We start from the raw sequence: 24,428 nt of genomic DNA, 5'->3' as shown, positions 1-24,428 counted from the left end.
AGAAGTGTTTCCTGTCGACCTTTATATTGCCCACCATGGACTGGTTTCCTGCTGCCCCTAATATTGTTCACAACGGACTAGTTTTCTGTCCCCTTACATTGCACATCATGGACATGGACATACCAGAAGCATGAGCATGGTTCACAATAGTTGATTCCTAAGTCGATCTTTGCCACAATTAAACTAATCATTCAAAGGACTTTATCCAACATTTTACTTATCTACATGTACAAGTTATGGTATTAATTAAAACAAATATGGTAAACATTAAAAGGAACAATTAAGGTCAATAACCCAAGAATGGCAATCCCTTGAGACCACCATATGTTCAAGTCCCCCCTTCAATGAAACTGTTGTGACATTAAATGTTCATTGATAAACTGAAAAAGATAAATGATAGACCAATGAGAAGGCAAGATTTTTTCCTGGTCCGTGGGAATTTGTACTACACTGACATGAACCATGTTTACCATGCAGCCTGATAAGTTAATATATAGAAACATATTTATCTTCATGAATGACCATATTTGAACGTAATTCTTAAAGTAACTTGTAATGACCTTGACATTACTAAAGCATGCAAGATGGAAATGTTATCAAGTTTTGTCCAGGCGCATTATTTCAGCATTAAAGGAGAAATAAACTGCATTAAAGCATCATTTTAAGGTCATGCCCGATATATTTTATGTGTGGCATCGTAATGGGTGTAACAGAATCAAAATAACAATACAAATAAGGGCAAAATACAGACAAAAAATATAGGTTATAATGCAAGTGTATCACATGAAGCCATGTATTCTAAAAATAGAAATGATGGGTTATAGACAATAGACTAGGTGTCGATCTCCGCCAAAAAAGCACCTTCACACCGATTAAAGTCAAATGTAGTCAGAACTAATCATTCCTTTCCGTAAAAATAACCTTTATTTCATCAGTGCGCTTCGACCGCTTCCATAAAGAAGATCACATAAACTGGGTGCTTATTTGCGGAATTACACAAATATTTTTTTAACATAATTAGTGAAAACTGTCAATAATGCCTTGAAATTTGAAGCTTGGACAGTTACTCAATAGTTCATATTGGTAGGTAAAACTGTCATTGTTTTCTCTGATTTTGCCCATTTCTTTAAAAATATTCAAACATAAGCGCTGCAGTACCACAGCAAAAGTAAAGTGCAATATAAAGGTGACACAAGTCCTGATCCGAGGAAAAAACAAAATGATGTTTTTCAAATTTTAATTTCATTCCCTCCTCCTAAAACAGTTGTGGATCCAGGTGGTCCGTGAAACAAAGAATAAAAACTTAAAGTCCTCGGCATCATTGACATGAAAAAGCTATATCACAGTCAGCCATCATTGGAGCCACAACATTTTGTTATGCATTGAAAATTCTCCAATGTGTCTACCGCTCTGCCAATGAGCTGTAAATGGATGTCTACAGTTAGCATGGTCTCTTATTTTTTGTTTTCAATGGTTAATACATTGTAGTCCAGAGTTATATTAAACAATTGGTGAAATGTGTAGATCCACAATGTATTTGAAATGGTACATTATTTGCCTCCTCATTTACCTTGACAGTTTGCCCTCATTTTTTATTAGGTATAATGACAATGATGCTAAGTATTTTTCTCTATTTTGTTTTTCCCTGCATAATCACTAAGATAGGTATTCAAATTGGAAACCGATTCAGTATGGCATAACTTCCATCATGTCCGCCCAGAATAATAATTGCTACCCTCATATGCATACCAGCACAATCAGAAATCAAGCTGCCACATTATTGAAAAGTCATTTTGTTTTCTCTTTGTTACTTTCTTTCAAAATATCGCTGCACAAGCTCAGCTGCAAATTGTGCAAATATTTGGCTGTTTCTTTTTTTCAGCGACTCATCCATAAAACTGACAATAACGTTGAACATGAGTGGGCACTATAGAAGACTTGAGCAATATTTTGATGAAATGAAAGAGAGCAAATATTTATTGTATAACTTGTAAATATTATTATAGTATTCTACTACTATACAATTAGTGTGGGAAAACAAATAAATTAAAAAAGTATGTCGAATGATTGACTATTTGGTAGCAAAAAAAACAGGAAAGATTGTTAATTTTATCAAATGTGGATGGACTGCTTAAATTTATATGGTTGTCCGGTTGCGCAGTGGTTAGCGCACTCGCTTCTCACCAAGGCAATCCGGGTTTGATTCCCGACCTGGGCGCATGTGAGTTTGGTTAGTTACCAAGCCGGACAAGTGGGTTTTCTCCGGCCACTCCGGTTTCCCCCACAACAAAAGACCACTCTCTAGCGCAACATCTTGCCAATGAGTGTGACTTTGTATAAATCATAACTTTCTTCACAATCATATATTCGTGTGCATGAAGGTTTCTTTGGCCCAGAACCTTGCCAACAACCATCACAATATATTCAGCAAGCAATGAACCTTGTAACACTCTTTTAAAGAGACCATGGAGACAGAATCACCATACACATCGGTCAACAGAAGTGCAACAACCAGGCATGGGGACCACACAAACATGTTCAACTACTGCCAGTATTACTTTGCAGACAATTATGTTTATTGGTATTTCAATAGTATTCAACAATATTATCAGCAATAACCACCCACCAGACCTCCTGCATTCTTATACAAGAGGTGGCCGTGTCAATAACGGTTCCCTGTAATCAACTAGACAGTTACCAGAGATCAGTTGTATGTGAATTTACATAACAAGTCACATCTGGAAGTCTTCCTGGTGCTTTACTTGGACAAACAGGCAGCGTCTAGGAGCCAAGTGAAGTAAAACAGACACCAATTTTGGAAATGAAATCCTCCAATGTTTAAGGTGGTTGTCCCAGGCCATTTTTACAAATGTGCAGAGACACATTCCAGGCAACTGGAACAGTTCATAAGATGTGTGCACAAGATAAGGCCATTCTAAATTAATACCATGTTTAGCTTTAGGTACCTATGTATGCCCGAGGATAAAACAAACAGCTGTTAAAAAAAAATAAGCAAGCATCATGAAAATTTGTAGGTTCATGCATCTAGAAAAAGGATATTGATTCTGTACATGCTACAAAGAGTTACTTAAAAGATTTTAAAAGTCATGAAATTATCAATGTTATTCATTATTAGCTCCAGCGCCTTTTAATTTTTATTACTTTCTGAAAGCTGAAAACCTCCTGAACGATTAGGCTTACCTGATACACTCAATCTGGCATGATCTAGAAGTTGGTTGGAGTTCCTTTGTAGAAATAAGTACCAGGGTATATGATGCTTGAATGGGGTAGGATCACTCTCCAGTATTACTTACTTTGTAAACAAAAGAAATAACGATTCAAAGTATTACGGCATTTGTATAAGTATTATGCCCCACATTTTTGCTACATAAATTAAATATAAATTTATGTAAAAATGATAATTGTAATTACAAATATTTGTTTTTATTTGGATAATATGTGTATTTTGTTTAACTCAGAATTACTTATTTAGATATAGTTTAAGAATAACTATTATGACTAAAACTCCTTTTCGAACTTTGCATGTCTATACATCATGTAAACATATTAATGCCTGCAGCCTGTATAATATTTTTGGCAGTTTATAAACATCTTTTTAGATTCTTAACTTGTTTTTAAGTTTAATAATTTGGCCACCTTAGGCTAAGTGGTTTCCTTTAATTACCTTAATTGATGTCAACCTATCATATAATTTTCTTCAAAACTGTAGCACAATCCCTCAGGATACTCAGCTTCAATTTTAGAATTTTTGTACTGACAAGTTAATGATTTAATGATGCTTATCAAATCTGAGATCTGTATCATATTGTTAAAAACTTAGTATTTAAGATGAAGCATGTGTCCTGAAAATCATAAAGGACTTGATTTTCAAATAAACTTCATCTTCATTATTCAGGTATGTTGTCATTATTTTTATATATTACTTTTTTGTGTTTAACTCAATTCATTTTATCAAAGTACTTTTAAATATAATAGTTTTAATATTTTGTGAATTTATTGTTAAAACATTTAGAAGTTATATTCATATAATAACAAGTTTGAATTATGTGGGAATTATGTTATTCAATTATTTGTCTTAAAATATGAACTCACTGAGAAATGTACAGATGTTATTTCTGTTTGCAAGTATTTATAAAGTTCATTTTATTAAAGTTATTAAACAAACAATTATTAAATTAAACTAATTGTAATATGAAATGTTGTCAACCAGTTAACCTTTCACATGCATTTTTAAAAGCGAGTTGTATGCTAATTTCCCCAAATTAGTTTAAGTATTTGTAACATCTATTTGTACTTTGTGTTTATTGATATATATATATATATATATATATATGTGTGTGTGTGTTTGCTTTCAAAATAAATAAAGGACTTGATTTTCAAATAAACTTCATCTTCATTATTCAGCTCAGTCAGTGAAGCTCCCATTTTCGGGAACAATCTCCTCAGCGACCCGACAACTTCCGCGACCTCCCATTTTGACATACTCTCGACAGCCGCACTAAGCGCGTCCCGACCGGCATAAAAGATTTGGTTGGGAAACCGGCGATTAATGACAACGCCAGCAAATCGACAGTATTACCTGCGCAGTACAGTCAGTGAGCAACAGCCACCAGACGCTGTGACAGGAACTGCCTACGAGGATTCACTTAACCTAAGTGATATTAGTGACTCGGCCGTCGAAGAGACTCTTGTCTTTGAGGTTATTAGGGAAGAGGAAACCGAAATGGGAGCAATCACATTGCCAAAGTTTTCTGGAAACCCAAGGAACAGGGCAGAAGACTGGCAAGTGTGGTGCACTGAATGGGCTGAAGAGAAGATGAAGTACGAGCATAAATTTCTTCAAATGTATCATAAGAATGGAAAGCTCAGAAGAAAAACAATGTTGCATTAAGATTTCAATATACCGTGATGTTCTGTAAGTTTTCAAATGACTAGGTACCCCTTTATTTTTTATGCGCGCTATTCTGTCTTATCTTCTTCTTTCTTAACTCAGTAATGATTCTGATTTGACAAACCTATTGCTATATATAGGTGCTTTTGACAAGCTTGTTGAAATAAATAAGTGCTCTAGCTCTCTCTCTTCTTTCTCAGAATCGTTGCTGGTGTTTTAAAACCCTTTCTAACTTTCAGGGATACCAGGTGTTGTATGAATCTTACCAGTTCTCATGTTGACATTATTGTTTTTCTTGTGCTATTGTTATTTCTTCACTACAGTAATTATATACTAATAGATATTTTACATTCCGACATATATCAAAACTGTGTTTAGAAATCACATGCAGACGTCAATATGTCCTCATTGTTGAGGTCACACTACAATATACCTAGTTTTCTTCAACTTTTATTATGCCTATAACAAATGAATAAAAGAAAGTTGGACATTTTCATGACATGATATACAATACCAACAACACGACATGCCATACTCATCGATTTATATATAACTATGTATTATTTTGTTTCTCTACATATATGTCACTGCATACTTGTTTAAGGTAATTTGATTTGCGTTTGCTTTACTATGTTTATGTTTAATATTATAACCTAAATATTCAACCCTTTTCAAACTTTGGGGACCAAAGTCTCCGTAGTAGGGGGGAATATTATGCCCCACATTTTTGCTACATAAATTAAATATAAATTTATGTAAAAATGATAATTGTAATTACAAATATTTGTTTTTATTTGGATAATATGTGTATTTTGTTTAACTCAGAATTACTTATTTAGATATAGTTTAAGAATAACTATTATGACTAAAACTCCTTTTCGAACTTTGCATGTCTATACATCATGTAAACATATTAATGCCTGCAGCCTGTATAATATTTTTGGCAGTTTATAAACATCTTTTTAGATTCTTAACTTGTTTTTAAGTTTAATAATTTGGCCACCTTAGGCTAAGTGGTTTCCTTTAATTACCTTAATTGATGTCAACCTATCATATAATTTTCTTCAAAACTGTAGCACAATCCCTCAGGATACTCAGCTTCAATTTTAGAATTTTTGTACTGACAAGTTAATGATTTAATGATGCTTATCAAATCTGAGATCTGTATCATATTGTTAAAAACTTAGTATTTAAGATGAAGCATGTGTCCTGAAAATCATAAAGGACTTGATTTTCAAATAAACTTCATCTTCATTATTCAGGTATGTTGTCATTATTTTTATATATTACTTTTTTGTGTTTAACTCAATTCATTTTATCAAAGTACTTTTAAATATAATAGTTTTAATATTTTGTGAATTTATTGTTAAAACATTTAGAAGTTATATTCATATAATAACAAGTTTGAATTATGTGGGAATTATGTTATTCAATTATTTGTCTTAAAATATGAACTCACTGAGAAATGTACAGATGTTATTTCTGTTTGCAAGTATTTATAAAGTTCATTTTATTAAAGTTATTAAACAAACAATTATTAAATTAAACTAATTGTAATATGAAATGTTGTCAACCAGTTAACCTTTCACATGCATTTTTAAAAGCGAGTTGTATGCTAATTTCCCCAAATTAGTTTAAGTATTTGTAACATCTATTTGTACTTTGTGTTTATTGATATATATATATATATATATATATATGTGTGTGTGTGTTTGCTTTCAAAATAAATAAAGGACTTGATTTTCAAATAAACTTCATCTTCATTATTCAGCTCAGTCAGTGAAGCTCCCATTTTCGGGAACAATCTCCTCAGCGACCCGACAACTTCCGCGACCTCCCATTTTGACATACTCTCGACAGCCGCACTAAGCTCGTCCCGACCGGCATAAAATAAGTCTTATAATATGCGTAAATGTTCTCAAAATGTCAAGACATATATCATTGTTGTGTACACTAAATTACCAAAATAAGACAATAATAATCGAAATACACAAGACAGTTACCAAAATATGCCTTATATACAATTTTTTGTTTGTTTTTTACTTCAATATATATGTTATAAATACTTGACCAACCTCAATTTTTCGGCTCCGATTTTGACATTTTTCCGCTGCGTCCTATCTTATAAGATATATTATATCAAGGGTTTTTACCCGTTTTCTCAACTATTTTTTTGCCTGCGTCCTATCTATGCTAGCGTCCTATACATGATATAATACGGTATATGATGCTTGAATGGGGTAGGATCACTCTCCAGTATTACTTACTTTGTAAACAAAAGAAATAACGATTCAAAGTTCATGTGCATGTGTTTGTCCAGGGTTTTCATCATGTATAATTCATGCAATAATTTCATCAAAAGTGCATGTATGTATTTCCATGCTCTTAAAGCTGCACTCTCACAATTGAAACGTTTTGACAACTTTTTTATTTTTTGTCTTGGAACGAGCAATTTTTAGCGAAAATCCATGGAACCCAGTTATATAAGATTTCTGACAAAAAATTAGATCGCAGATTTTTATATTTATATTCAAAACTTGATGTTTTATGCATTTTTCCTAAACCGTTAGTAACGGTTTAAGCCATAAAACATTAATTTTCGAACGGAAATATGAAAATTTGCGATCTGATCTTTTGTCGGCAGTATTTTATTATTGGTATTCAGATATTTACGCACAAATTTGCTCTTTCCAAGACAAAAAATAAAAAAGTTGTAAAATTGGTAAATCTGTGAGAGTGCAGCTTTAAAGTAGTCGTTAAAATAGTTGTACATGTTGTAGCTGATCTGCGTAGAGGGTCAAAACTGAACAAAAGTTTAGCAGGAGTGATTGGACTTCCTACAAATGACTGCATTTTGACAGTTATTGTTCATAGCCATATGCACAGTAAAATGATGTTTTCTCTGATAAATAGATGGGGCCCAAGCTCTGTTTCAACAAGACACCAAAGCCAAAATAGAATAACAACCAACAGTGGATTAAATTATAAAGAACAAAAGAACTGTACATCCAAGATCTTTCCCAGACATTCCAATTCAGACCATATGTGTGGAACTGAAGGCTTCCTTTTGCAATTGACAGCCCAAACCAAATTATGGTTCAAATATAGATGAGATAACAAGGGCCAAATCTTTGTACAAAGTTTTCAATGTCTACATTGTTTATAGCTACTTTGATGAACAAATTGTTTTCTTCCCTAATCATTGTGCAAGCTGGACCTTCAAGAAGTGATTGAACTGAAGGATGATTGAGCACTTGTATGTCTGAGCAATTTTGTAAAGAAAATTTGCACAGCTGTTTTTGTTAATTGAAAGGTGATGCAGGGAGAAATATGAATGACCTTCTTGTAATGTTGACACAAATGTTTTACCCCATAACCATTTTTATAAACAATTTACAAATCACACCTTTTTCACGTCTTTTTTTTTCATTCTGTTTTTTTTATTGAAACTGGACATTTTAGACACTTAAAATGATCAGGGAATATTGAACTTTGCCTGTAAATAACCCATGCCTGTAAGGGTAAGTCTGAAAACAAAAACCTTTGCACTCAAATCTTTCAAAAACAGCCCCCTTTATTAATATAACTGAACTTTAAATCTAAATATGTGTGAAGATCTCAACCTTATGTTCCTGCATTCCATTATTCTCAACCATGATTATAATTAGGCTTAAAAAATAGGTTTGTTTCCGTTTTCATTTTTTTTTTAGGGGGGGGGGGGATTATTTGTTTCTAACGCAACTTTTTTCTCAATATCTTTCTGATACCAAAAACTAAAGGTTTAATGCTTAAGAACATCCATACGAATATAAGCATCGGTGGTATTGTTCAAAGCCGCAAACACTTAATTTTTAACTTTTAATAGATTAAATCAAAACAAATGAAAAAATATATTTCTCAAGGTGATATAAATGGCCTACGGTCAGGGAAAAAACATAGCCCTGGTAAGTTAGAAAACAATGACAACGAAAAACAAGATTACGCCTTAGCAGGCAACAAAGTTCTTTCCATTGATGAAAACCATTTTTCTTTCTACTTTCTTTCATGAAGATGGCATTATTTCTGTCATGCATTTGGTAACTTTCTGTCATGAGCATGGCATACTTTCTGACATGAGCATGGGATACTTTCTGCCATGAGCATGGCATATTTTATGTCATGAGCATGGCATACTTTCTGTCATGAGCATGGCATACTTTCTATCATAAGCATGGCAAACTTTCTGTATTGAACATGGCATACTTTCTGCTATAACCATGACATACTTTTTATGAGCATGACATACTTTCTATCATGAACATGACTTGTCTAACTGTTTTTCATGAATCTGACATACTTTCTGTCATGAACATGACTATCTGTCTTTCATGATCCTGGGACACTTTCTGTCATGAACCTGGTATACTTTATGTCATGAACCTGACACACTTTCTGTCATGAACATTGCATACTTTCTGTCAAAAAAACATGGCATTCTTTCTGTCATAGACATGGCATACTGTCTTTCATGAACATGGCAAACTGTCTTTCATGAACATGGCATACTTTCTTTCATAAACATGGCATACTGTCTGTCATGAACATGGCATACTGTCTTTCATGAACATGGCATACATTCTTTCATAAACATGGCATACTTTCTTTCATGAACATGTCATACTTTCTATCATAAGCATTGCATACTTTATTTCATGAACATGGCATACTGTCTTTCATGAACCAGATATACTTTCTTTCATGAACATGGTATATTTTCTGTCATGATCATTGTAACGTTTCTGTCATGAATGTGACATACTTTCTGTCATGAACATGACATACTTGCTTTCATGAATTTGATATACTTTCTGTCAAGAACATGACATACTTGCTTTCATGAACATGACATACTTTCTGTCATGGACATGACATACTTGCTTTCATGAACCTGACATACTTTCTGTCATGTCTCTCTTTATGTACTTGTATGTGAAGCTATGTGTACTTGTATGTGAAGCTAATTGTTTACTTTTATGTGTACTTATATGTGAAGCTATGTGTGTTTGCATGTGAAGCTATGTGTACTTGTATGTGAAGCTATGTGTATTTGTATTTGAAGCTAAGTATATTTGTATGTGAAGCTATGTGTATTTGTAAGTGTACTTGTGTATAAAGTTATGTGTACCTGTATGTGAAGCTAATTGTGTACTTGTATGTGAAGCATTTTGTTATTGTATGTGAAACTATGTGTACATGTTTGTGGAGCTATGGGTACATGTTTGTGAAGCTATGTGTACTTGTATGTGAAACTATGTGTACTTGCATTTGAAGTTATGTGTACTTGTATGTGAAGTTATGTGTACTTGCATGTGAAGCTGTGTGTACTTGTATGTGAAGTAATGTGTATTTGTATGTGAAGCTATGTGTACTTGTTTGTGAAGGTATGTGTACTTTAATGTAAATATATGTGTACTTGCATGACATTTTTTTGTGGAGCTATATGTCCAAATTTGCAGTTAAGCAAAATTTCACTTGAACTTGTTCTTGTAGATTCACTGATACTCGCATAAATTATATTTCTGATGCTATCCCAACTTTTTATAACAAAATGTTTTACCTTCCTTAAGAGCAGCAATCACCCTCTCAAGCTCCAAGCTTTTTTGTGCATCCATTTATGTATGTATGATCATCAACACAAACACTTTTTACTATAAAATCATTGAAAATATATTACCTATAATAAAATGGTGTCTGAATTTATAGACACATAGCTGTTTGCAATAACATTTGTGATAGGGATTTCTGTTTAACTCTTTTAACCATATTTGTGGCTAATCTTGCTGCAAATGAAAACAAACCTGTGTCAATATTTACCAAAAAAGACAATCATGAGCAAAGCAAAGAATTAACAAAGAATGTTAAAGTTCATTGTATATAAGGAATTATCAAGAATGTAGATCAAGAAATTTACAAGTGATGCATGTTCTTTATCTTTACTACAAAAAAAGTCTTTTAAGATAATTCTGTCATACAATGAGGTCACATTTGCTTTTCTTTAAGATAATACTGTCATACAATGAGAAATATCATTTTTCCATGCAACCTCAACTGGAAGTTCATTTCCCAAGGGAAATGAACAACAACAGTTGGTGGACCAGAGTGGTTCATGAAATATCCACAATTCATGAACAAATCTTAAATTTCTTCAAATGCAAAATGAAAGTCCAATTCCTAACCAAGAGTGCCAATATGGCCTATATCATGCCTCCAACATAAATGACGCAACGCCATTGGTCCAGGACTGGTCGCGTGGTGACTCCATATTTTCCATATTGGGTCACCAAACTTATATCGTACCAAAATGGCGTCTATATTACGATGGATAATTGAAACATTAAAACATGTAAACAGGTTGTCGACGTGATGTATACGAAACAGGGTTAGTAGGTGACCCAATATGGGATATACAGGGAGCAGGAAACCATATTCGGATTCGAGCTTCGCTCTCACCCAATATGGTTTCTTTTGCCCCATATATCCCATATCGGGCCACCTTCTTATCTCGAAATTTATAATATTGCTCACCTGATTGGACTAAAGCTTCTGAAGTTATTGATCCGACAACATACTGGACGCCTCCCGCCCAAATGCTCGCCTACCCATACGCCGAAGTTGAAACTATAATATATCCCGTTAAAGACGCGTATAAAAACATGAATAATACTTATTTGTTCAAAAGGTTCCAAAGTGCCATAAGAAGTTGGAGTTATGTTACTTGTCACAAAAAAGCACATTGTTACTGTGAATAAGTTCATGTTTGAAAATGGTATCTTCAATGATTGTAAAACAATAAAATAAAAAAAAGTAAACAAAAAAATAAATAAAAATCAATTAACAAGGCATAAAAAACATTTCTGTTAAAATATTTCGAAATCTGGCCATTGGTTTTTGAAGATATTTTTTTTCTGTTCAGACATACATTGAAAGTCAAATGAAATTTCACATGAAGAAAATTAAACTCATGTGTTTAAATCAATGTTATGCAATGCATATGATGCAAGCATCTTTGAATGAAAATTTATCAATGTTGTAAAATTAAAAATCACTGATTTAATGTATCAGTACTAATTGTCTTATTACCTCCCTTTTTCAGTTGAAAATAAATTAACTTTCAATTGAAATATTTAATTAAAAAACAACAGTATAAGTATGATTATTTTGTTCAAGAAAATATTTAAACTATTATAAATTCTTAGTTAAAAATGGAAATCATCAGTATATAATTATGCAATATACCACATGGCATCAAGAAATGTAATAGAAAAATATGTGTTATAATTAAAGTATACTTTTAACTTGTGGCATGTTTGTTAGTGCAATAAATGCATGTATTTTTTTTATTAAACTGGTGGTTAATATGAAATGTCAAAAAAGGTTAAGAGAAGTCATGTGGATATACATACAAAAAAGTAAGTCAACATTACTTAACATACTGAAAATTTAAGCAACTTAAAAAAAACTTTTTTACCTGTTCTACCTTATATATACATAATGTAACAGTAGTCTCACCTAATCTTCAGGGAACCTCTACAGGCTGCAGGGCCATCACTTCATTTCTTTTTGGCAAATGGTGGCATATGATCCGAACTCGACAAGAAACACATCTTGGCATCAACCTGAAATAAGAAAATCACATGGTCAACATTAACCTTGCTGTGGTTTTACAAAAATGCTAAAAGATAGATGCATCGCATGCATGTAGTGGCTGTGCTGTAGGCAAAGAAATAGAATAAACGGTGATACATTTCAAACTATTTTTTTCTCTACAATCATTACAATAAATTCCTAGCTTATATCAACGTCCATGCTAAAGGTCAGGGTTCCCAGCAAACATTTGATGTCACTTCAAATTCACCTAAATGTGGGTTTGACATGTGATGTAAGTAGGTTGTGCATGGTGGTTTGACTTCGAAATCCCAGGACACATATATGACCGTATGTGATGTAGACACATTCCAACAAAAGTTATATTTCCATTTACTTCTTTTTAAACCCACCAACTGCAAACAAAGGGTTTTCAGCTGAGCAGCAGATTCAAATTTGGAGGCATTTCCAACAAAGTTTTGCAAATAAAGCCATCCAACAGTTTAAAAATTTAGCAGAATTGTGTCAATTCAATCATTATAACATACTTAGAGACAGGTAATGCCAAAAATGACTTTCCATTCTAGACAGAAATTTGGCCATTACCAATTAGTTTCTTCCACTCCCTAACACAATAGGAGATATCATGGCAAAACGTATACAGTCGAAACTCGATGGCTCGATATTCTAGGGACCAGCCAAAGTACTTCAAGCCTCGAGAATATCGAGCCAAGCGAAATTGCTTACAAAATGTTATTTTTTCATTTGTTACATAAAGTCTTATTAACCTCTTTGTTATTTGCTATGCTATCTCCGCAAGAGAAGGAAGAGTATTTATTGGGCATAGTTACACACCCTAAATTTTGTAATATGACTTATTCGATTATTAAAAATATCATTTTATTTTTTTATTTATAATAAAAATACATTTATGCGAAAACAAGCAATTGTAAACAGTGGGTAACACAAACGTAGTTTAAAAGTTACATCAAATTTAGGGATGGATAAGAATTAGAGACAGAACTTAAAGTGATGGCATGTTTATTCAAACAGATAAACCATTTAAATTCGATAATAATTATAATATCAGTCAAGCAATTTTAATCGATAAGCGCCTTGTGCTAAATGAAGCCAATCAAACAAATCAAGGTGTGAGATTCTTAACTGAACCCGCGAAAATGACATCGACCCAAGCAAACAAATTAAAGTGTGAAATTCTTGTTTGGGAGCGTGGAGAAATATCGACCCTCAAGATATCAAGCCATCCGATCGAAATTTATATGAACAAAGAGTAAATAAAAATTGGTCCTTTTAATATGGTTCGAGCCAACGAGGATATCGAGCCATGAGATATCGAGCCAACGAGTTTCGACTGTATATATTAAGACACCATGATTCATTTCAAACAATTGTTTCAATAGTCAGAAATTATCAAATTGTTGGTCTTTGGATACCAAAATGTTTTAATTTTGTTATCTTGATGACATGAAACAAATGATCCTAAAATAAATACATTTTTGGGTCAACTTCGTTCATATACTTAACATTCGGAGAAGAACTTTATCTGTAAACTAAGTGATCATGAAAGCCAATGATCTGATCTTAGTCAATTTTTGAACTCTTGGTAATCATTTGATCATGGACAGATTTTTTCTTCAAAAAGTTCTGGAGCTTCAATTAAGAACTAATTCCAACCAATTCAAAAAATCATCCTTTAGTGGCCTGCAATGCTCCTGCTTTCAAGAAACAACATTTCTCAGGAGATACATTCTTAATTGAGAGTCCCATGCAACCTCATTTAGGAGTTCCCTACATCTTGAACTGGGATTTCTATGCATCCTAAGCTGGGAGTTCCAGGCATCCTCAACTGGGAGTTCAATGCATCCTCAACTGGGAGTTCCAGGCATCCTCAACTGGGAGTTCCATGCATCCTCAACTGGGAGTTCCAGGCATCCTCAACTGGGAGTTCAATGCATCCTCAACTGGGAGTTCCATGCATCCTAAACAGGGAGTTCCATGCATCCTCAACTGGGAGTTCCATGCATCCTCAACTGGGAGTTCCATGCATCCTTAACAGGGAGTTCCATGCATCCTCAACTGGGAGTTCCATGCATCCTTAACTGGGAGTTCCATGCATCCTCAACTAGGGGTTCCATGTATCCTCAACTGGGAGTACCATGCATCCTCAACTGGGAGTTCCATGCATCCTAAACTGGGAGTTCCATGCATCCTTAACTGGGAGTTCCATGCATCCTTAAATGGGGGTTCCATGCATCCTCAACTAGGAGTTCCATGCATCCTCAGCTGGGAGTTCCATGCATCCTCAACTGGGGGTTTCATGCATCCTCAACTGGGAGTTCCATGCATCCTCAACTGGGGGTTCCATGCATCCTCAACTAGGAGTTCCATGCATCTTCAACTGGGAGTTCCATGCATCCTTAACTGGGGGTTCCATGCATCCTTAACTGGGAGTTCCATGCATCTTCAACTGGGAGTTCCATGTATCCTCAACTGGGAGTTCCATGTATCCTTAACTGGGAGTTCCATGCATCCTCAACTGGGAGTTTCATGTATCTTCAACTGGGAGTTTCATGCATCCTTAACTGGGAGTTCCATGCATCTTCAACTGGGAGTTCCATGCATCCTCAACTGGGAGTTCCTTGCATCCTTAACTGGGAGTTCCATGCATCTTCAACTGGGAGTTCCATGCATCTTCCCTGGGAGTTCCATGCATCTTGAACTGGGATTTCTATGCATCCTAAGCTGGGAGTTCCATGCATCCTTAACTGGGAGTTCCATGCATCCTCAACTGGGAGTTCCATGCATCCTCAACTGGAAGTTCCATGCATCCTTAACTGGGAGTTCCATGCATCCTCAACTGGGAGTTCCATGAATCCTCAACTGGGGATTCCATGCATCCTTAACTGGGAGTTCCATGCATCCTTAACTGGAAGTTCCATGCATCCTCAACTAGGAGTTCCATGCATCTCAACTGGGGGTTCCATGCATCTTCAACTGGGAGTTCCATGTATCCTTAACGGGGAGTTCCATGTATCTTTAACTGGGAGTTCCATGCATCTTCAACTGGGAGTTCCATGTATCTTCAACTGGGAGTTCCATGCATCCTCAACTGGGGGCTCCATGCATCTTCAACTGGGAGTTCCATGCATCCTCAACTGGGGGTTCCATGCATCCTCAACTAGGAGTTCCATGCATCTTTAACTGGGGGTTCCATGCATCTTCAACTGGGAGTTCCATGTATCCTTAAAGGGGAGTTCCATGTATCTTTAACTGGGAGTTCCATGCATCTTCAACTGGGAGTTCCATGTATCTTCAACTTGGAGTTCCATGTATCCTTAACTGGAAGTTCCATGCATCCTCAACTAGGAGTTTCATGCATCTCAACTGGGGGTTCCATGCATCTTCATCTGGGAGTTCCATGTATCCTTAACGGGGAGTTCCATGTATCTTTAACTGGGAGTTCCAGGCATCCTCAACTGGGAGTTCCATGTATCCTCAACTGGGAGTTCCATGTATCCTTAACTGGGAGTTCCATGCATCCTTAACTGGGAGTTCCATGCATCCTCAACTGGGAGTTCCATGCATCCTTAACTGGGAGTTCCGTGTATCTTCAACTGGGAGTTCCGTGTATCCTCAACTGGGAGTTCCATGTATCCTCAACTGGGAGTTCCATGCATCCTCAACTGGAAGTTCCATGTATCCTTAACTGGGAGTTCCATGCATCCTCAACTGGGAGTTCCATGTATCTTCAACGGGGAGTTCCATGTATCCTTAACTGGGAGTTCCATGCATCCTTAACTGGGAGTTCCATGTATCCTTAACTGGGAGTTCCATGTATCCTTAACTGGGAGTTCCATGTATCCTTAACTGGGAGTTCCATGTATCCTTAACTGGGAGTTCCATGCATCCTCAACTGGGAGTTCCATGTATCTTCAACGGGGAGTTCCATGTATCCTTAACTGGGAGTTCCATGCATCCTTAACTGGGAGTTCCATGCATCCTTAACTGGGAGTTCCATGTATCCTTAACTGGGAGTTCCATGTATCTTTAACTGGGAGTTCCAGGCATCCTCAACTGGGAGTTCCATGTATCCTCAACTGGGAGTTCCATGTATCCTTAACTGGGAGTTCCATGCATCCTTAACTGGGAGTTCCATGCATCCTCAACTGGGAGTTCCATGCATCCTTAACTGGGAGTTCCGTGTATCTTCAACTGGGAGTTCCATGCATCCTTAACTGGGAGTTCCATGTATCCTTAACTGGGAGTTCCATGCATCCTTAACTGGGAGTTCCATGTATCCTTATCTGGGAGTTCCATGTATCTTCAACTGGGAGTTCCATGCATCCTCAACTGGGAGTTCCATGTATCCTTAACTGGGAGTTCCATGTATCCTTAACTGGGAGTTCCATGTATCCTTAACTGGGAGTTCCATGCATCCTTAACTGGGAGTTCCATGTATCTTCAACTGGGAGTTCCATGCATCCTCAGCTGGGAGTTCCATGCATCCTTAACTGGGAGTTCCGTGTATCTTCAACGGGGAGTTCCATGTATCCTTAACTGGGAGTTCCGTGTATCTTCAACGGGGAGTTCCATGTATCCTTAACTGGGAGTTCCATGTATCTTCAACTGGGAGTTCCATGTATCCTTATCTGGGAGTTCCATGTATCTTCAACTGGGAGTTCCATGCATCCTTAACTGGGAGTACCATGCATCCTTAACTGGGAGTTCCATGTATCCTTATCTGGGAGTTCCATGTATCTTCAACTGGGAGTTCCATGCATCCTTAACTGGGAGTTCCATGTATCCTTAACTGGGAGTTCCATGTATCCTTAACTGGGAGTTCCGTGCATCTTCAACTGGGAGTTCCATGTATCCTTATCTGGGAGTTCCATGTATCTTCAACTGGGAGTTCCATGCATCCTCAGCTGGGAGTTCCCTTGAAATTCTGTTTGGCATAAAAGAATGCATTTGAAAACAAATTTTGAATAATTACAATTTCACAGTGTATGACATTGTTACAAGAATAGTGCTAAAAATAAATGTATTTAGAATCTCATCAGAACTCAGGTTGTTGTGTGTGGATGTAGTTCCAACGAGAACAATTTTCGCCAACGATACACATGTGTTGCCACTATATTAATTGTATTTATTACAAATTCAATTCAATTAGCCGTCTTCTTGCAGAAGTGCTTCATGTTGGGATTCTCTTATTAATGTCAAGTAAAATACAAAACGCATTCAATACTCAGGATAATGTCATTATTTGCAATTTCAATAAAAGACAAAATTGAGTTTTAAGGCAAGACAGCAGGTGTGCTATCAGTCTAAATTATGCCACCATCTTTCACAAAAGGATATTATTTTCAATATATTACACTTGTTTTCAATTAGGGATTTTTTATTAACTGCTTTACATTTTTCTTGATAATTTAGAAGGGAAAAGACCTATTTTTTTAATTCTTTTTTTTTTTGTCAATTTTTCAAGAAACAGACTTTGACATTTGGATATCAACATTAAATAACAGATACTAAATGGCAATATAACTTGGTGTGGTGTTATTCTAAATAACAATAATGATTTCAGATATCAATCGTAGGAAATTATTATCATTCATACTTAAATTATTTTATTATATATTTTACTAATTATTTTAACAAAATAATGACTGAGCAACATATTTTATTGCAGTTTTTTCATTAATTAAAGGAATAGATGATGTAGGCAGCACTGTACTATGGCTATATATACACACTTAAGCGTCATAAATTTCTGCAATCATTTACATAGTAATGATTCCAGAAGAAAGGATGAACAAAAGTAAAGATGGACAATGCCAAAACTATATCCAACTGCCAAAACCTATTGGGGTTAAAAAGGGCAAATGTTAGTCAAGAACCCAAATCAGATATACATATATGTGAATACATGCCATATCCCACGGCGGGGGGAAAAATCCCCCGAAATTTCGATCCATCCCCCGGTCTCCCGGCGGGAGATGAAAATCCCCTGGAATTAATTTTTTTTTTTTTTTTTTTAGAAATTTTACATCAGGCAATAATGACAAAGTGAAACCACAGTATGTGAGTGTAACTGAATGTACAAATCCACGTGGGTGAAATGACAACAAGTGATCAATTACTTTGTAGTAATTATCAAAGGCAAAGAAATATTACTATTTTGAAAGGAAGAAATAATAATATTTATTCTATTATCTTATTGTCTGAAAGTCATCAAAGCTGATAGAATTAAGCACAATTTTTTAATTGTCTCAAAAACATATTTTTGCAATGACATATTTTGTTCTGAAAGTGCATTACAGTATGAAATGACAGTGTATCATAAGAATATGATAAATCACCCAGAGGGCAACCAACCCCTGACACACACCCAGAGGGCAACCAACCCCTGACTGACACCCAGAGGGCAACCAACCCCTGACACACACCCAGAGGGCAACCAACCCCTGACACACACCCAGAGGGCAACCAACCCCTGACACACACTCAGAGGGCAACCAACCCCTGACACACACTCAGAGGGCAACCAACCCCTGACACACACCCAGAGGGCAACCGACCCCTGACACACACCCTGAGGGCAACCGACCCCTGACACTCAGAGGGCAACCAACCCCTGACACACACCCAGAGGGCAACCGACCCCTGACACATACCCAGAGGGCAACCAACCCCTGACACACACACAGAGGGCAACCAACCCCTGACAAACCCCTGACTCACACTCAGAGGGTCACCAACCCCTGACACACATAAGGAGAGTTATCAACCACTGACACACACCCAGAGGGCAACCAACCCCTGACACACACCCAGAGGGCAACCAACCCCTTACACACACCCAGAGGGCAACCAACCCCTGACTCACACTTACAGGGTCACCAACCCCTGACTCACACTCAGAGGGTCACCAACCCCTGACACACATTTGGAAGGTTACCTACCAATGACCCACACCTAGAGGGCAACCAACCCTGACCCACACCTAGAGAGTTACCAACCCCTGACCCACACCTGGAAGGTTACCAACCCATGACCCACACCTAGAGGGTAACCAACCCCTGACCATCATGCAGAGGGTCAACCAACCCATGACCCACATCGGTAGGGTAACCAACTCCTGATCCACACCTAGATAGTCACCAACAACCCATGTCCCACGCCCAAAGTGTTGACAGCTCCTAACCCTCAACCAAAGGGCAACAAACCCCTACCCACATCCAGAGTGTCATCAACCCCTGACACACACCTGGTGGGCACCCATCCTCTGACCCATATCAAGCAGGTCACCAACCCCTGACCCACATCAGGAGGGTAACCAACCCCTGACCCACATTTGGAGAGTAACCAACCTCTTACCCACATCCGGAGGGTAACCAACCCAACCCCAGACTCACCATCAGAGATTCACCTACCCCTGACCCACATCAAGAGGGTGACCAACCCCAGACCCACATCTGGAGGGTAACCACCCCTGACCCACAGCTGGAAGGTCAAACCCCTGACCCACAGCTGAAGGGTCACCAACCCCTGACCCACACCAGGAGGGTCACTAACCCCTGACCCACATCCGGAGGGTAACCACCCTTGACCCACAGCTGGAGCGTCACCAACCTCCGACCCACAGCTGGAGGGTCACCAACTCCTGACCCACAGCTGGAGGGTCACCACCCCCAACCCACAGCTGGAGGGTCACTAACCCCTGACCCACACCAGGAGGGTCACTAACCTCCCCAAACCCTGACACACAGCTGGAGAGACACCAACTTCTGACCCACAACTGGAGGGTCAATAACCCCTAACCCACACCAGCAGGGTCACTAACCTCCCCAACCCCTGACCCACAGCTGGAGGGTAACCAACCCCAGACCCAAACCCAGAGATTCACCTACCCCTGACCCACATACGGAGGGTAACCAACCCCTGACCCACAGCTGGAGGGTCAATAACCCCGGACCCACACCAGGAGGGTAACCACCCCTTACCCACAGCTGGAGGGTCACTAACCCCTGACCCAAATCCGAAGGGTAACTTCCCCCGACCCACACCAGGAGTGTCACCAACCCCTGACCCACATCCGGAGGGTAACCACCCCTGACCCACAGCTGGAGGGTCACCAACCCTCGACCCACAGCTGGAGGGTCACAAACCCCTGACCAACACCAGCAGGGTCACCTACCCGTGACCCACAACTGGAGGATCAGTAACCCCCAACCCACACGTGGAGGGTCACCAACCCCTGACCCACAGCTGGAGGGTCACCACCCCCGACCCACAGCTGGAGGGTCACTAACCCCTGACCCACACCAGGAGGGTCACTAACATCCCCAAACCCTGACCCACAGCTGGAGAGACACTAACTTCTGACCCACAACTGGAGGGTCAATAACCCATGACCCACACCAAGAGGGTCACTAACCTCCCCAACCCCTGACCCACAGCTGGAGGGTAACCAGCCCCAGACCCAAACCCAGAGATTCACCTACCCCTGACCCACACCATGGGTATCCGGAGGGTAACCAACCCCTGACCCACAGCTGGAGGGTCACCAACCCCTGACCCACAGCTGGAGGGTCAATAACCCCTGACCCACACCAGGAGGGTCACTAACCTCCCCAACCCCTGACCCACAGCTGGGGGGTCACAAACCCGACCCACAACCTAACAGGTCACCAACCACTGACCCACACCTGAATGGTCACCAACCCCTGACCCACACCCTGAATGTGGTGATGTTGAGGTTATGTCATGGCATTATATTGATGATGATCTGGTAATGTGATGGACTTGGCAATGTTGAGGAAAGATGAAAGTGCCACACTTCTCTACTCAAATATGTTGAGGAAAAATTTATATGTTTAATTAAAAGCCCCTTATTGCCATATTAATTTGTAATACATATACATAAAGTAGAATCTATACTTTTACAGTAAACTGCGATCGCTTGAGGACACCAGGGATGTAGCTGCAACCTCAAGTGATCCGATGTTACCAACCACCGAAGTTTCCAATTTTAGTCCCTTAATGTGAAAACGTAAAAGAAAACAAAAAAGAATTAAAATATGGCAAAGTTTTCTTTTACAAAAAAAAACAACACATTTTCTAAACAAACAACATAAGAACATGATTAAATTCTTATTATAAGTGTGAGAAATTCAGGCTTTAAAGCTGCACTCTCACAGATTTACCATTTTTCCAACTTTTTTATTTTTTGTCTTAGAATTAGCATTTTTTCGCGTAAATATCTGCTAACATGTGATGAAAGACTGCTGACAAAATTTCAGATCGCAGATTTTCATATTTCCATTCCAAATTTAATGTTTTATGGCTTAAACCGTTACTAACGGTTTAAGAAAAATGCATAAAACATCAATTTTGTGACGGAAATATGAAAAGCTGCGATCTGTTCTTTTTTCAGCAGTCTTTTATCACTGGTTTGCAGATATTTACGCAAAAATTTGCTCGTTCCAAGACAAAAAATAAAAAAGGTGTCAAAACGTTCAATCTGTGAGAGTGCAGCTTTAAAGAGACCAATAACAAAAAAATAGGGATAAAAGTAGGAGGATATTTTTGAAAAGGTAGGGGAAAATAGGGATATTAAGAGCAAACAGTAGGGATAGTAGGGCTCGTTACTTATCTTTTTGGAAGCAAATATATGACTTCTAAACCCATTCATTAATTGTGATGTACAAGTAGTTATCTTTGTTCAGAAACCAGTGCTTCAAGAGGGATTCAGGCACAGATGAGGAGTTGAACCTAAAATGGGTGTCTCTAACTTGTCAACATGCACCACTCATTCTCATCATAGAACCCCTCTTACAGCACTGGTGACCTACTGCACCTAACTTATCTCTCAAAATTACTAGAAATGGCTATTTATTAAAATCAAGATATAGATTATTTCAATTTATGCATTTGGCTAGCACTTTTCTATAATATCTTGAGCTATTTTTATGAAAAAGTAAGGTTAGTAGGGCTTTTTCAAGAAGAAGTAGGGAAATATACGAGCCTAACAAACAAGAGCTGTCACAGAGACAGCGTGCTCGACTATTCCGCCGCTTTTCTGTGTATGGATTGAAAAGTTTTGGCGAAACATGCATGGATCACTGTTAGATAAGATTTCAATGCAATACATGATGTGCTGAGATATTTACATAAATTGAATTGGAAAATATTTGAGGTGGTACGCAAACTTTAACGTAAATTCTAAGTCGAAAAAGGGGCACAATTTTGTCAAAATGCTTGATAGAGTTACCTCCTCCTGTGTACAGGTTGGGGGCATGATGGTGAACAAGTGTGCAAAGTTTCAAAGCTAAATGTCAATGGAATTTGAAAATATTTGAGGTGGTACGCAAACTTTAATGTAAATTCTATGTAGAAAAAGGGGCATAATTTTGACAAAATGCTTGATGGAGCTACCTCCTCCTGTGTACAGGCTGGGGGCATGATGGTAAACAAGTGTGCAAAGTTTCAAAGCCATATGTCAATGGACTTTGAAAATATTCGAGGTGGTACGCAAACTTTAATGTAAATTTTTAGTAGAAAAAGGGACATAATTTTGTCCAAATGCTTGATAGAGTTACCTCCTCATGTGTACAGGTTGGGGGCATGATGGTGAACAAGTGTGCAAAGTTTCAAAGCTAAATGTCAATGGAATTTTAAAATATTTGAGGTGGTACGCAAACTTTAACATAAGTGGTTACCCTGACGCCGAAGGATGACTAGGATAGCTCTCCTTATTTATTGAATAGTCAAGCTAAAAAGTAGGGAAAAGTAGGAAAAGAAGGACCCGCTTGAAAGCCTGGATATTATGCACCTCAAGGTAATCATAAGGTTTTGTGCTTCATCTGTGTATTTGGGATTGGCAATGGTGCTCGACTCCTCAAATTATTTAGGTTTTGATCCAGCTTCAGTATATTTTATATTAAAATAGAAGAATAGAAGAATATCGTCGGGTCTAAGCTTCGACTTGGAACGACCGCCAGTATTCGAACGACCCCTTGTTTGAATGACCACAGTTTTACTGTATAATATTTCTTTGAAAATATCCAATCATTAAAATTTCGTTGCGTCATTTCTTGGAGGAAATTAATCAATTTTTCATAACCCTTGAATATGGAAAAAAGGGGCTTCATGTAAATGCACATATTAATATTTCCAATTTAAATGTTTGAGTAGTTTTAAATATAATTTTTCAAACTAAAACCTTTATTGTTCAGATTTAAAGCTTGAAGAATAAAATTTAATTGATTTTGAAAATAAAAATTTCAATTAAATTTGTGATTCTCACTTTGTATTCAAGTGAAATTCTTCACGATATTTTGTGGATATTCCGTGGATATTTTGTCATACGCTGGCTGATAAGATGTCCCCTATCTCTTGTAAGATAGCAGTTTTCTAGCAGCTGTTTTTCTTCACAAAACAAGGATCCATCTAGTGTAGTGGGATAGAATTGAGGTTTTTAATTCAATATTTCAAGTCTCCTGTACCCAAAACTGATGGAAGACATCTGGTTTCTGTCCCAGCCAATATTGAATTGACTAACCGGAAAATATTGATAATATATCGTCTATTAAGGACAATTTTAAAACAAGCATTGGTTGTATAGGCCAATCCTTAATTTGTTTTTCTTGTCCAAATATTATTTGCAAGTAATTTTGTTTAAATTAGGGACAATATTCAAACAGAACAAGCAATGGAAACAAATAATACTCATTCGCTAATTGATAATTTTGCAAGGAACAAAAACATTGAGCAGTCAGATCTCTCTCTCTCTGCCTCTTTGATATATTTTTTTCAAGCATAACTGTTTCTGTTTTAAACAGACAGTTCGGAAAAGCTTTAGATCATTGAT

At 37.3% G+C, this 24,428-nt stretch overlaps 1 protein-coding gene across 1 annotated transcript in view; it reads right to left on the bottom strand.

The window, feature by feature from the left end:
- LOC128243580 (protein CBFA2T1-like) overlaps positions 1 to 12,748 on the bottom strand; it is a 56,679-nt gene extending 43,931 nt beyond the window's left edge. Inside the window, exons 1-2 of the mRNA XM_052961430.1 lie at positions 12,461 to 12,748; positions 11,477 to 11,569 (exon numbers count right to left, since the gene is read on the bottom strand). The gene's annotated coding sequence lies outside the window, so the exon portion shown is untranslated. The remainder of the gene's footprint in view (positions 1 to 11,476; positions 11,570 to 12,460) is intronic.
- Between the last annotated feature and the right edge of the window lie 11,680 nt (positions 12,749 to 24,428).

This window comes from Mya arenaria, chromosome 8, assembly GCF_026914265.1.
Source record: "Mya arenaria isolate MELC-2E11 chromosome 8, ASM2691426v1".
Classification (NCBI taxonomy): Eukaryota; Metazoa; Mollusca; class Bivalvia; order Myida; family Myidae; genus Mya; species Mya arenaria.
The sequence above is the reverse complement of the archived record's forward strand: the minus strand, read 5'-3'. Positions and strand labels throughout refer to the sequence as shown.